This window comes from Rhinolophus sinicus, chromosome 13 (genome assembly GCF_057876585.1).
Source record: "Rhinolophus sinicus isolate RSI-liver-muscle chromosome 13, RSI-T2T, whole genome shotgun sequence".
Taxonomy (NCBI): Eukaryota; Metazoa; Chordata; class Mammalia; order Chiroptera; family Rhinolophidae; genus Rhinolophus; species Rhinolophus sinicus.
Window position 1 is genome coordinate 31673601 of NC_142513.1, and position 14711 is coordinate 31688311.

The following is a 14711-nucleotide window of genomic DNA, read 5'->3' on the forward strand; positions in this document are numbered from 1 at the left end:
AGGTTGGTTTAGAGAGATGGAGAGATGAGGAGACTAAAAACTGGGACAGCATTCCACGTGGGAGGAACAGGTGGAACAAGGCAGGCAATCTTTCGGGTACAATATGTAGAGGTGTTAATAATGAAGAGGAAGATAACGTTAACATTTGTTAAGTTCTTACTTATGTGTCAGCATCTCATTTAAAATTCTTCTGAACAACGCTATCAGGGAATTTATGTTATTTTTATTTCATAGATCAGGCCAGACTGCAAAGGAACGTGAGAGCCAAGCTAAGCAGTTCACGACTGTATCCTTTATGATAGGCAATTTTGTTAACTTCAGTGGAATGCAGTATATTCTGAGCTTTTGGAAGAGTGACATGGACTTTCAAGTGCCTGCCTTATAGGCATTTTTTATGCAGTAGAAATTAAATTAATATAAACGTATTTTGTTAGGAAGGCATAGTCTAGTTCATAAGTAGGTAAGATCAATTTTTGAAGAGTGTGATGTGTGAGAGAAAAGGAGAAACCCCTACCTCAAAATATCTCTCTTATTGATCAGGATAAGTACGTGAATTTCCATGAGTGTAGATGCTTTTCTTGGAGCCCAAGAATATTTTGGAATTTTCTGGCCTCTTTGTTTTTTTCTTTCCTCCCTCCCTGTGTCTTTTTCGTTTTCTTTCTCAAACACAGTTTGAGCTCCTGCTTAGGACGTGGAATTTTGCTTCAGATTGAGGATACAAAAAGGAAAAGCATGTCCTTCTTGGAAGGTCCTTAGAGTCTGGTCAGGGCATCAGTCATTACCACACAACTCATCAAGGGCAGAACATGGGGAAAACCACTTTAGAAGAGGTTGAGACCATCAGAAAAGATTGGGTGGAGAAGTGAGTAAATTAGCAGAAGTCTGAAGGGTAGATAAAATAGGGAACAGGCATTCTAGTCAATGGGGACACCCTTGTCAAAGGTGATATGAAAGGAAACCATTGTGAGTTAAAGAATGGTGAGCTACTCATGTTTTTAGGATATAAATTGGGATGAGTGGGGCATTGATAGAAGGATTTGTGTGGGTCAGTCAAGGGCCATGTTTTTCCTATAAAAGAGTTTAGATTTTATCCTGTAGCTGGTGAATAAATTCTAGTGACCAGTATTCTTTCAGCTAAAAGTAACTACAAGGTAATGAAGGGGACCAAAAGTTTTGCGTTTGGGATATTGATTTTTTAAGCTGGATATTAAGAAACAAAAGATTCAGAAAGAATCTTTGATCCTCCCCACTTTCCTGTTTAACAGATTCAGATGGGCAAACCTGTTTGATGAAGGGAATTTTAGCATAATCACCTTAGCATTAGACAGGAAGACTCTGAACAGAAACATGCTTACTAGATTACCCCTGTATATCTTTGTTTCTGGGTTGCCTAGCAAAAACTTACCTGCCACATATGTTCTGGTCATCTTCAGCTACCTGTAAATTGCCTATTTCCTTTGATATTTCACAACCCTAAGCTCACTTTCTCTTTTGTCTAAAATGCCATATATATCCAATTTTACCTCACTATCTTTGGAATTTTTATGCTTATGTGCATTCCCTGTGCACATGTATTAAAGTTTGATTTTTCTCCTGTTAATCTGTCTCTGCTGTTAGCTCAGCTAAAAGAACTTAGTTGGTGGAGGAAAAGTATTATCGTTTTTTAGCCCAGACAGTAATTTACAAGCATTAGAAATCCAGCGCTGTGTTTGACTCCAGGTGCAACTATATATGTTTTTTCCTTAACTCTGGTTTCCGTGGGTCAGCTTCATTCTTAGGCAAATATGGCACCCAAAGGTCTACCGTGTTTCCCTGAAAATAAGACCTAGTCGGAAAATCAGCTCTAATGTGTCTTTTGGAGCAAAAATTAATATAAGACCCGGTCTTATTTTACTATAATATAAGACCCGGTCTTATATATTATATAATATAATATAATATAATATAATATAATATAATATAATATAATATAATATAATAAATATAATAAATACAATAAATATAATATAATATAATATAATATAATATAATATAATATAATATAATATAATATAATATAATATAATATAATAATATAATACTGTGTCATATTAATTTTTGCTCCATAAGACACATTAGAGCTGATTTTCTGACTAGGTCTTATTTTTGGGGAAACACGGTAGGCTTACATCTAGCAGTTCTTGCAAAAAGTGGGTAATGTTTGCATAATATTTCCAACAAAAGTCCCAGGGAGAATTCTCAGTGGCTGTACTCATGTCAGGTTCCTTTGTCAGAGTCAGTCATTGGAAATAAGGGGATGTTGATTGACAGGTCATATGGTCATCCCTGAAGTGGGGAATGGGTTCCACCTAAACCCCATGAGCATTTCCCCAAAGAGATGCTGGACAGACCACAAATATTAATATTTCCAGGAGAAGAGACTTTGGAAAATTTTGATGAAAGATGTGATATGATTAGTTTGGTGCTAGACACCTCTTTGTCTTTAAAATACACATCATTATGCCCTAACATAAAGAAAACATTTTATATTTTTTTGCCAGCAGTAAGAAAAAACACAATTAAACCACGGCCCCCTCAAATATTGAGCAAAATTGTCTTGGAAGATGGTCTATGTTTATACAATGACCACACATACCTATTCTAACAGGTGCTATATATACCTACCCAGATCCCCTTCACCCGGCTGGTGGGCTACTGTGAATGTCGGCTCCCTGTCCAACAAACTGGACCAACTACATGTTGCCATTCACTCTCTTGAGTTCCCTGAGTGGATCAGGGTAAGTGTGGATTTCTGAAAGCACATCTTTGCCTGACTTTTGCCCTTGCCTCATCTTGCTCCCATTGCTTCCTTACAGGTTCCTCCTGTGAGCCCTCCCTCTATATTACTTGAAAAGTACATTCATTTGAAGTTCTACTTCCAGAGAACTTATCTAAGACACCCACAGACACATTTCTGTGTAACTCAAGGGCAATACTCGCCTAAGATCTTTAAAGGGAGTCAGTAAGCGCCAGTTGCTTTCTAGGAATGGAAACTGAAAGAAAGGACTGGAAGAAAAAGAAGACAAGCTCTATGCTACCTCACTGTTCTGCTGTGGGCCAGGCTGGCCTGTTTTCTCTGAAATTGTGTTGCTTATTTTTTGCTGAGCAAATACCAATTGCTATGCGCATTTTGGAATTTTCTTGGGAAAGTCAAGGTCTGATTTGCAGCTCTCACAATCCATGTAACCCCGCCCTCCTGGAGCCTTGGGATACAAAGGAGAACACACAGTCTTACTCTAACCTTGTAGTATTCTCCTGAAACTTAAAAAAAACTTTTCAAACTATCTTAATGTGATATATGTGGTTATATTTTAGCTCAACCTGAGGCCAGTCACATAGAGCTCAGAGATATCTAGATTTGACTTTTTTTTTTCATATATATAATAAATTTTTTTTTTTAACAGATTAATTAAACGGAATCTTTGTCTGGTTCTGGAAGTGACTGGGATTTTTGTAATGGTTGCCTTTGGATTCTGCATGAACAACACAGAGAAGCTACACAGGTTATTACTGAAAATATTCAATTAAAAACAGCAGCACCTGCTGAGTTCCTAAAAGCTCATGAGTTAGAGATACATGTTTATTTTCAGTCATTCCAACTATTTAGTCTCAGAATTCTTCTACCTCCGGAAGAGGCATCACTTAGGGAAAGTTTATTGAAGACAGGGTGTTGGTTTTATAATCTGACTTTTATTTAGGAATCTCAGCAAAGTTTCATAGTCCAGTGCCCAGTTTTCCTATCAAAATACTTACTGAAAAGAATATTTTATTCTGTTTTAATTTCCACTGCAGAGAGGGTGTCAGGAGCTGGGAATTATTGACTAAGCTTTTAACAACTATTTCTACCATGGAAAAGCCTGTAAGTCCAAAGAAACTGAAAAGACCTGCATCTTAACCTGATATCAGGTTGATTGTTAAGAAGGGCGTAGGTTATGGAGGAAATTCCTTGGGTTTTACATAACAATGAGATCTACATACTAACAAGTCTGCTAATAAAGGCTTCACTTATTTCTGGGCTCCACCTAAATTTGTCCATCTGCCATTTGTGGTTCCACCCTTAAGCAATTTTCCTAGTACCCTTCTCCCTGTGGTATCACATTTTTTTTTTTTTTTCTTTTGACAATATTTCTTTTCTTATTGTAACTTTATTTTTCTCCACTCAGCCCAAGGACAAGTTATCTACGAGTTCTGACAATTAAGTTCGCGAATTCATCCTAGAAAAAGTGCTATATACCTCATTGCTGAATATCACTATGGTCACCCTCAAAGTACTCACCTTGGGAAGCTATGCACCAACTCCAGGTCCTAGTCCACCTTTCAAAGCAATTCTGAAATTCTTTTCTGGAATGGACATCAGAGCTGTACTCGTATTACCCTTGATGTCCTGAAAGTCATCAAAATGTCTTCCTTTCAATATTTTCTTTACCTTCGGGTAAACAAAGAAGTCATTGGGAGCCAGATCAGGTGCGTAGGGAGGGTGTTTCAACACAGTTATTTGTTTACTGGCTAGAAACTCCCTCACAGACAGTGCTGTGTGAGCTGGTGAATTGTCATGATGCAAGAGCCATGAATTGTTGTCGAAAAGTTCAGGTTATCTAACTTTTTTACGCAGCCTTTTCAGCACTTCCAAATAGTAAACTTGGTTAACTGTTTGTCCAGTTGGTACAAATTCATTATGAATAATCCCTCTGATATAAAAAAAAGTTAGCAACATCGTTGCAGCAAGTTCGCGAACTTAATTGTCAGATGTTGTACATTGAATTTTACGCTAATTCCCATCTGAGGCAGCTATATTCCCTTAATACCTCACTGCTTTCTCTTTTGGGTGCTGTCTTTTATTACCTACATATTTTCCTCCCTCTTACTTCTTCAATATTTATCTTGCCAGGTCAGCTTTCAGGAAGAAAATAGAGATCTGAACCAAATGGCAGTTGTTTCCCTTTTAAAAGGTAGCCTGAAGGCTACTAGATAATTTTCCAATACAAATTTCTTTAGTTTGCTTCTGCAATGTTTTCCTAGATTTAGCATGAATAATCCAATTGCCTATTTAACTGACTGGAGGAAATGCAATAATATCAGATGTTGTCAGGTAAATGATGTGATTTTATGACAATAGCACTGGAAAGATTTTAAGCTTTTGTAAAACAAATTACAGAGAGAAAAACTTTGCAAAGAAAAATGCAGCTTAGCAAAATGTAATTATCACCCAAATGTTCTCATGACAAGTCTAAAAATAAAAATAGAGTGTACACAGTAGACAATAAAATGATAGCATCCAAGAACAAAATCAATTAATAGAACTTTTCTAGCAATGACATAAAAGGAGAGGAGTTGGGTGTAGTTTAAGTCGAGATTAAAGTGGCCATAGAATTGGAAACATATATGAAGATAGATTTGTGTATTTAATACATCCGATCATATTCATTGGACCACGTACAGATCAGAACTTGGAACTTTGTATCAGTCACCCACACACAGCTTCGCACATATCGCTTTCACTTTGGTGTGTTGCCTAGGTATTTCATCAGAACTTCAGGAAAAGCAATGCTCCAATTTTTGTTTTTGCATGACAGTGCCAGCCAAAAAAGCATTTTCAGTCTCTCCAGTCCATACTTATCTCTGAAATCTGAACATATTTTCAGATTTTAGAGGCACTTGATTTCTGAGGATTTCTTTCGACTTTCAGGTTCTGTTTGTCATTGAATTGGGCCTCCCATCTGCAGACATTGAAAAGCTGGTGAGTTCGTCCTTAGACGATGAGGTCATCATTGACCACTCTTATGGACACCTTTTTGAGCTCATGCTGAGCTCTAAGTCCAACTTAAATGAATTGTAACATATCATCTAGTAATATAATAATGGAATTACATGACCACAGATACTCCCAAGGTAGTGAACACATTTTATTGAGTAGTGTTAGAGGATCGAAGCCAAGGAAATATTTTGGAAATCTAGGCAGACAAGGCAGAGAGAGAGAGAGAGAGAGAGAGAGAGAGAGAGAGAGAGAGAGAGAGAGAGAGAGAGAGAAAGAGAGAGCGAGAGAAAGAGAGAGAGAGGTGGAACAGATATTCAAGGAAGATGGAGGAGACCTTGAAAAGTAGAAAGAACTTCAAAAATTAATTGCTAAGGTGCTGAACCTTGGGGTAACTCATTTAAAAAAATGTAAGATTTTTCTGTTTATCCTCACTACCCTCTTTCCCCAAGACAGAAATGTGTCCATTGGGCTAGAAACATGTCGATATTACATCCTAAGCCATTTATTTTGTGAAGATATTTTTGAAAAAGTTTTTGCAATAATTTCCAAGTAGAGAACAATGAGTATTTCATTATAATTGCCTTCAGAGATTCATTGTGGATTCTCTCTCTCTCTCTCTCTCTCTCTCTCTCTCTCTCTCTCTCTCTCTCTCTCACACACACACACACACATTAAAATTAAATCCTATAATGTCATCTTCATGTACTTCATATACTATGTCTTAGGAAGATCATCAAATTCAAGGTGGTGACCATAAACAATACTTATCTGATGTCCTAAGATGCTTAATACAGAATAAATATTGCCACTTATTTTTTTTTCCAAATCTTGTCTCTTTTGGAAGGAAAAACTAACACACAGGTCATCAAGTTTACAAGTAATGCTATTTGTGGCTTAGAATATTCTTTTTGCTTTTCATTCCTAGTGGACTAGTTGACCAGTTTATGCCTATTATAATTCTTGATGAATATTTAAAGAACAAGGCAATAAAGTAAGTAATGTGAGGTTGATGGGTAATTATACTTAGGGAAGATGTCTGCTCCTACTGCCAAAATGCTGGCTGTATCTGAAGGTCTAGAAGCTAATGGCTTTGTCATATTAAGTTTTACTCTACCCAGAAAACCTATCATTATCGAAGGACAGGTAAAGAACTTCTCAGACAAGAAAAAGCTAAAGGAATCCATCGTCACCAAACCAGTATTACAAGGAATGTTAGAGGGACTGCTTTAAGACGCCTCCCCCCAAAAAGGATAAAAAATATGAATAATAAAATGGCCATGACTATATATCTATCACTAATTACTTTAAATGCAGATAGTTAAATGCTTTCATTAAAAAATAAAGTGGCGGAATGGATGAGAAAACTAGACCCTTACACATGCTGCCTACAAGAGACTCACTTCAGATCAAAACACACACACACAGACTGAAAGTAAAGGGATGGAAAAATATATTTCATGAAATGGAAATGACAAAAAACAAACAAACAAAAAATCCAGAGGGGGTAGCAATACTTATACTAGACAAAATAGACTTTAGAAAAAAGGCTATAACGAGACAAGAAGGACGCAGTAATCGCACTTCTGGGTATTTGTCTTAAGAAACCCAACGCACTACTTCAAAGGCGCTGTGCATCCGTATGTTCATTGCAGCATAATTTACAATGGCCAAGATACGGAGGTAACCTGGGTGTCCATCAGTGGATGAATTGATAAAGAAGGGGTGGTACACACGTACAATAGACTATTACTCAGTCATAAAAAAAATTGAATCTTGCCATCTGCAACAACTTGGATGGACCTAGACAGTATTATACTGAGTTCAGTAAGTCAGTCAGAGAAAGACAAATGTCATATGTTTTTACTCATATATGAAAAATAAAGAATACAACAAAATAGAAACAAACTCATAGATACAGAGAATATTTTGATGGCTGCCAGCTGGGAGGAGGGTTGGGGGCTGGGTGAAAAAAGTGAAGGGATGAAGAAGTACATATTGGCAGTTACAAAATAGTCTTTACATTGGGATGTAAAATACAGCATACGGAATATAGTCAGTAATGCCCTGTTTCCCCAAAATAAGACCTAGCTGGACCATCAGCTCTAATGAGTCTTTTGGAGCAAAAATTAATATAAGACCCGTCTTATATTAATTTTTGCTCCAAAAGACTCATTAGAGCTGATGGTCCCAGCGAGGTCTTATTTTCAGGGGAACGCAGTATTGTAGTAACTGTGTGTGGTGTCAGATGGGTACTAGATTTATCAGGGTTATACAAATGTCTAATCACTATGTTGTACACCTGAAACTAATATAACATTGTATGTCAACTGTAATTGAAAAATAAAATAATTATTAAAAAAAGAATATTTGAAGATGTCATTTGGGTGTATGAATAAGCTCATTGTATAAGTTAGCACTGGATAGTGTATAAAAGTTCACTTTTCATTCAAAAATTGACATTTATGGGGCAAATGAATTTTCAGTTACTTTAATTGTATGAGGTATTAGTTTGCTACTAAAATCTATGAAAAAAACATTTTTCCAAGTAGAGTGATATAAAATTAAATATTTGCATTGATTATTTAAATTGTGGATGTAAAAAAATAATAGCAGTGACCGTAGCAATAATAAGAGGTTGACCATAAAATTCATTGTATAAACTGGGATATTTTTGAAATTTGAAGCAGGTGCTATTAATGATTAAGGGCAGGGTATCCAGTTTAAACTGGAACATATAATAAACCTAAGTAAGAATAATAATAACAGAAGTAGTAGTAATAACAAATAGTTCCATAATCCAAGTAGTCCAGCCCAATCAGGATAATAGTTAAACACATGCACATACACACACACACACACACACACACACACACACACACACACACAGAGTCCAGCATCGAAAAAGAAATTTAGAAATAATCAAGTTTTTTACTAATATTTCTTGAATGCCATAAAGAATATAACAATATACTGTAAGAACATAATTTCAAATCTCTCCTTACCTTTCAACAAATTTCCTCACATGCCACACCTTAAAACTCCTGTGCCTGTTTTGTCCTGAATCCTTTTTCCCCCTTTACTCTAGTCTGGCAAGGCTGGACCCTTCTTGGAGGAGCAGGGGGGAGGAAACAACTGACCTGGTAAAGCATCATCCCCTTTAGTAGGCAGGTACTAGGCAGAGCTATTAATATTTGCCTATTTTTAGTCTTGGTCCTATGTCAATAGCTAATAGTAATAAAGAAATCTCTATATGCCTGGTGCTATGGTAAAATTTGAAAACTTATCTAAATCTCACCTTTGATGTTGGTGCTTTTGACATTCCCATTTTGCAGAGGAGAAAACTGAGGTTTACCAGGGGTAGGTAAGTTGCTCAAGTGGCAGAGTCAGGACCTGAACTGGGTAGTTTGACTAAAGAATTGATGCTCCTAGCCAGCAAGTGCAAGGCAGACTTCAAACTGAAATAATTGGGATTGCTTAAAACTAATAGAAACCCTCATGAGATTTAGTAAAAAAACAAAACAAAAAACAAAAAACCAAACCTTGCTTTAACAAAGCATATCCAGTTTAAAAGCACATGGTAGTGTTATTTCCCCCTTTGAAAGTCACTCTGGTGCAAATGGGGTATCTAGAGCTCTGATAAATGAGCCCAATATGAAAATAAATGCATAAGAACACAGGTTATTCGGAATATTTATACATAAGTGAGTAGAACTCAGTGAGAATGGGCTATTTTTCATCCAGTTGGAAGGGGCTGTCATTGACTAAGTTTAGCTGCTATTGCCAGAAAGACATCAACCATTTTTAATGCTCAGACTATTTTTTTATGACTGCCTGAAGGATATCAGATGAGCTGTCTGTTGTAAATCAATAACAGTTTGCTTTAGATTAATGAGGAACTAAAACAGTTTCTAATGAATCTCTAAATGCTTAGCATATTTTGAAAACCAATCATTTTATGAGAATTAGACTTCTCTGTCTTTAAGAGCTGGGGGTGGGGGGGGTGGGGGGGGCGGGGAGGGCGGGGTGAGGAAGAAAATGCAGCCAAACATTTTGGAAACAGAGAAATGTGAAAACAGTGAATGAGAGTATGTGCATTCCAGGTCTTTGTTGTGTAATCTCAGCTGTTCAGAGACATGCTCTGTGGTTCAAAGAACTGCAACTTACAGCAAATAAGATGCCACTCTGCCCTCCATGCAGGTTTCTTGGCAAAGTCCATTTGCTACTTAATGGCTGGTCAATCTTCAGTATCAACGAACTAACTGGAATATATTGGAAATAGCTGGATTCTGGTCCAAATCGTCGTCTCTACATCCTGGCAATGCTCTGCAATGATTTGGTAACTGGAGCATGTCTTGGAATGTGGATGGATGGGTCTCGCTTTCTGTCTAGTCTTTTTTTTTGTTTTTTTTTTGTTTCCTTTTTGGTATTTAGAATGTATCATGGGAAAAGAAAAATGTAGGGTCAACTCATCTATTAATTTGATACTTTTATAAGTCTATTTTCTTGAGGGCTTTCTTATAAAATTGGAAGGGTAAAAGAAATCCATTGGAGAGGTGGGAAGCGGAAAAATGTTTTTGCCCTCAATGTATCTGTGATGCCAAAATCTTAAGAGTAATCTAGTGATTGGTAAACTGCTAAGTTTGCCATTTGTCAGACAAAGGGCAGCAAATGATTACTTGTATACTTCCTGGCCCCTAATCCCAGGCTAATTTTGTGGAAGGAATGGAAATAGTGCAGAATATTGTGGTGGGACAATAGTATATTCCAAACCAGGTTTCCTGTCTCTAACAGAGCGTTTTCTTTAGCAAACTACAGTGAATGTAAAAATTTCAGACTCTGGGTACTCCATTGCACAAGCAACATTTTCTATTATCTTTTATTTAGCAATAAATAAAAAGTGGGTGTGTTATTTTATTAGCCACTTTTTGGAATGGAGTGATGTACTAAAGAGCAGAAAAAGCTTACTGTCAATGATGTGACTCTGTATAAAATCAGCTAGCAGTCTGCTGTAAAGATTTGCCCATATCCCTGCTCTTACTTCATTTTTAGACTATTTCTCTTACAGCTTGATCAAATGTGGTCATTTGCCTGAGCTCTGCCCAATGGAATGTCAGCAAAATGATAGGTGCTACTTCCAGGCTTGGCTCATAAAACCCTCTCATGAACCATCTCTTTTCCTTTCCCCATGTGCTGGCTGAATGGTGAGGACCCCTAGGACTTAGAAGTGGGTAAGCTATAATATAGAAAGAGACTGAGTCCTTGAATGAGTGCATGGAAGATTATCCCACCAGAAAAATTCATTACTGGTCAGTGAGAAGCATGAGAATGCAAACATCATTGCGTTAAGCCGCTGAGCTTTAGAGATTGCTTTTCAACACTTAGCCTTACTTACTTTGCTGATACTGTGATCGTTTATGTCATGACTAGGGCAATGGCCTTGTATGATGCTAACAGTCCTGTTATCTATGTTAAGTTGTCTAGATTCTGGTCGTGGCATCTGCCTGCTAGTCGATGAATGATCCTGGGCAGATAACTAACTTTTTTGTCTGGCCTCAGTTTTTCAGCAGCAAAATGAACAGTTTTGCCCCAAAGTCTTGAAAATAAGTTAGTGAGTTTTTGATTCACAGAAACTCTGACATATTTAAGTAAAAGGAACTTGTCAAAAGGATAGAGATGGCTTACTGTATCAAAGATGATGTTAGAGAACCAGGCTTACAGAGGGCAAGTATTGGGAAAGACCTCGTGAACTAGAGAGCAAGAGGTAGTTAAAAATCTTGTCATATGCCCTCTCTGGGATTTATCCTAGGCCTTTCCCATCCTTGTTGTATTAGTTAGGTTTGGTTGTGTAACAAACTATCCAAAACGTTGTGTCTTAAAATAACAACATTTGTGCAGCTTATGATTTTGCAGGTTGACAGTTTGGTCTGGGCTCAGCTTAACTTTTCTGCAGATCTAGACCAGGCCCAGCTGATCTTAGCCCTGCCCACTTATGCATCGTCCATTAGCTGCCATGTTGATTGGGGGCTAGTCCATCTAAAATGGCCCAATTGGGATGGTTTGTTTCTACTCCAGTGGTCTCTCATTCTCCAGCAGGACAGCAAGAATTTGTTCACATGTCAATGATCAGGGATCCAAGAGTAGTACAGGAGTATGCAATATGTCTAGAGACTCATGCTCAGAACTTTCACAATGTTACTTCTGCTACCTTCTATTGGCCAAAGCAAGTCACAGAACTAGTCCAGATTCAAAGGTTGGGTAAAGAAACTCCAGCTGTTGATGAGAGGAGCTGCAAAATTTATATTGCAAAGTGGTGTGGATTTGGGGCAGTAATGGAAAACAGTTGTGACTATTTCTACAATTCACCAAAGTTTGCTTGGATAGTATGTCTACACTGTGGGCTGGTCAATTTCATATTCCTCCTAAGAGTGAACACAATGTGTGAGGGGTTAGTTCCCAAAAGAAAGAATGAAAGGGAGAGATGACCTAAGCTTGACAGACCTTGTTTTCAAACCCACCACGAGCTTAATACATGACCCTCAGCAAAACAGAGGAACTCTTGGAAACTACTTTCTAATATGCAATGTGGGTTTAGTAATACTTATGTACAATGTTGTGAGAGTTAGAGATTATAAATGTAAGGCACGGGTTCCATATTTATACATAGTAGGCACCCAGTAACTTCTCTAGTTTTCACCTTGAATTGACATAGTGGCATGGAAGGTAGATATGCAATTTTAGAAACTTTTCCCTTAGGTTCTTCAGAAAGTAATACAGGAGAACATTTTACACTACAGCTTAACCTACTGTTGCTTTTACCATAGCATTTAGAAGCATAGTCATTAGAAAGATCTGTCTTCACCATTCTCAGAAATTAAAGGTTTCTCTAAAACAATAATCTGAAAAGATATATATACCCCTATGTTCACTGTAGCATTATTTGTAATAGCCAAGGTATGGAAGGAACTTAGGTGTCCATTGATAGACAAATGGGTAAAGAAGATGTGATACATACATACAACAGAATATTACTCAGCCACAAAAAAGAATGAAATCTTGCTATTTGTGACAACATGGATGAATCTAGGGGGTGTTATGCTAAGTGAAATGAATCAGAGAAAGACAAATACCATATGACTTCTCTCATATGTGTAATCTAAAAAACAAAATAAATGAACAAACAAAATGAAACAAACTCATAGATGCAGATAACAAATTGATGATTGCCAGATAGGAGGAGGGTTGAGGGGATGGGTGAAAAAGGTAAAAGGGATTAAGAAGTACAAATTGGCAGTTACAATATAGTCACAAGGATGTAAAATATAGCATAGGGAATATAGTCAATAATATTGTAATAACTATGTATGGTGTCAGATGGGTACTAGACTTATTGGGGCGATAACTTCATAAGGTATATATAGATGTCTAATCACTATATTGTAACTAATATAAAATTGTATGTCAACTATAATTAAAAAAAACAACTCATAGAAACAAACAAACAAAAAAAAGTAAAAAACAAACAACAATAAAATAAACAGATTTGTCCTCACCATTCTCAGAAATTAAAGGTTGCTCCAGGGCTGTTTTCAGCTATTAAGTATTAAGGTGGCCACATTGTACTCTTCAGCTTCATCCTTTCTTATTGGTTGAGTGGTGGGAGTATGTTTTAATCTGCTTTGGCTGCTATAACAAAAATACCACAGACTGTGTTACTTGAACAGCAAACATTTATTTCTCGTAATTCTGGACAATGGGAAGTCCAAGATCAAGGCGCCTGCAGATTCTGTAGATTCAATGTCTGGTGAGGACCCTGTTCTTGGTTCATAAACAGCTGTCTTCTTACATGGAAGGGATGAGGGAGCTCTCTAAGGCCTCTTCTTATAAAGGTACTAATCCCATTCATGAGACTGCCATCCTCATGACCTAATCACCTGTTAAAGGTCCCACCTCCAAATACTATCACACTGGGGAGTAGGTTTCAACATATGAATTTTGGGAGAAACAAATATTTGGTCTATAGAACGGTGTCATTCTGATTGGCTGGTGCCCATGCTCTACCATTGTTAAATATTGTGAATATCCCCTTGGTTTTATCTAAAGAACATCCCACAGCCTTAACAGGGTACTTTTATGGAAAATATTGTGGCTTTATAGAGCCTGAGGTGCCATTTTTCTTCAAAAGTGTTTGCCAAATGAGCATTGAATGAATATTTGAGTAAATGGATAGATAAATGAATGATTTGGTGACATATCCTTATTTCCTGGTGACAGTTTTAAAAATAAAAAAAAAAAAGTCTTAATTAAATGCAGACTGTGGTCTAGCTCTGAAAAAGTTGCTAGAAGATAAATTTTACGGGCAGAGTTACAGATGTAAACTGTAACAAAATCGTATACTTGCTTTACATCTTTTTCTCAAAACTGTTTCTGTCTTCGGCCTAAATTAGCTCTTAAAATAAATAACACCAGGATTTGCTATTTGGGATTTTAAAGTTGGATTTCATTAATTTGTCCTAAACCCAACTGTTCTGACCTTTTTGGATTATGTATAGGGAATGTGCCACCTGGTTTTTTAGACTATAATTCAGTGAACAGGTGTTGGTGGATTTGCCCACCTTAGAATGTCAAACTGCAAGTGGAATATAGGTAGAAATTAAAATGATGTGACTGAGATACTGCACACACGGTCACCATACCTCACCCTGCTGCCACACCCTACAGTCTCATGTTTCATGAGTGTTCATAGTGCATTCATTACCCCTTTCCACTTCCAGACTAGAGGACGCTAGTAAAGTGAGCCTGTTAGTATGTCTTCTCCCCTCCACTCGGAATTTGGGAGGGTGACTGGCTCTGGAAGAGGGCAGTGAATGGTCAGCAAAGCCCTTTCTGAGGCTAGAGCAATGAGATTTCATCTGGACAG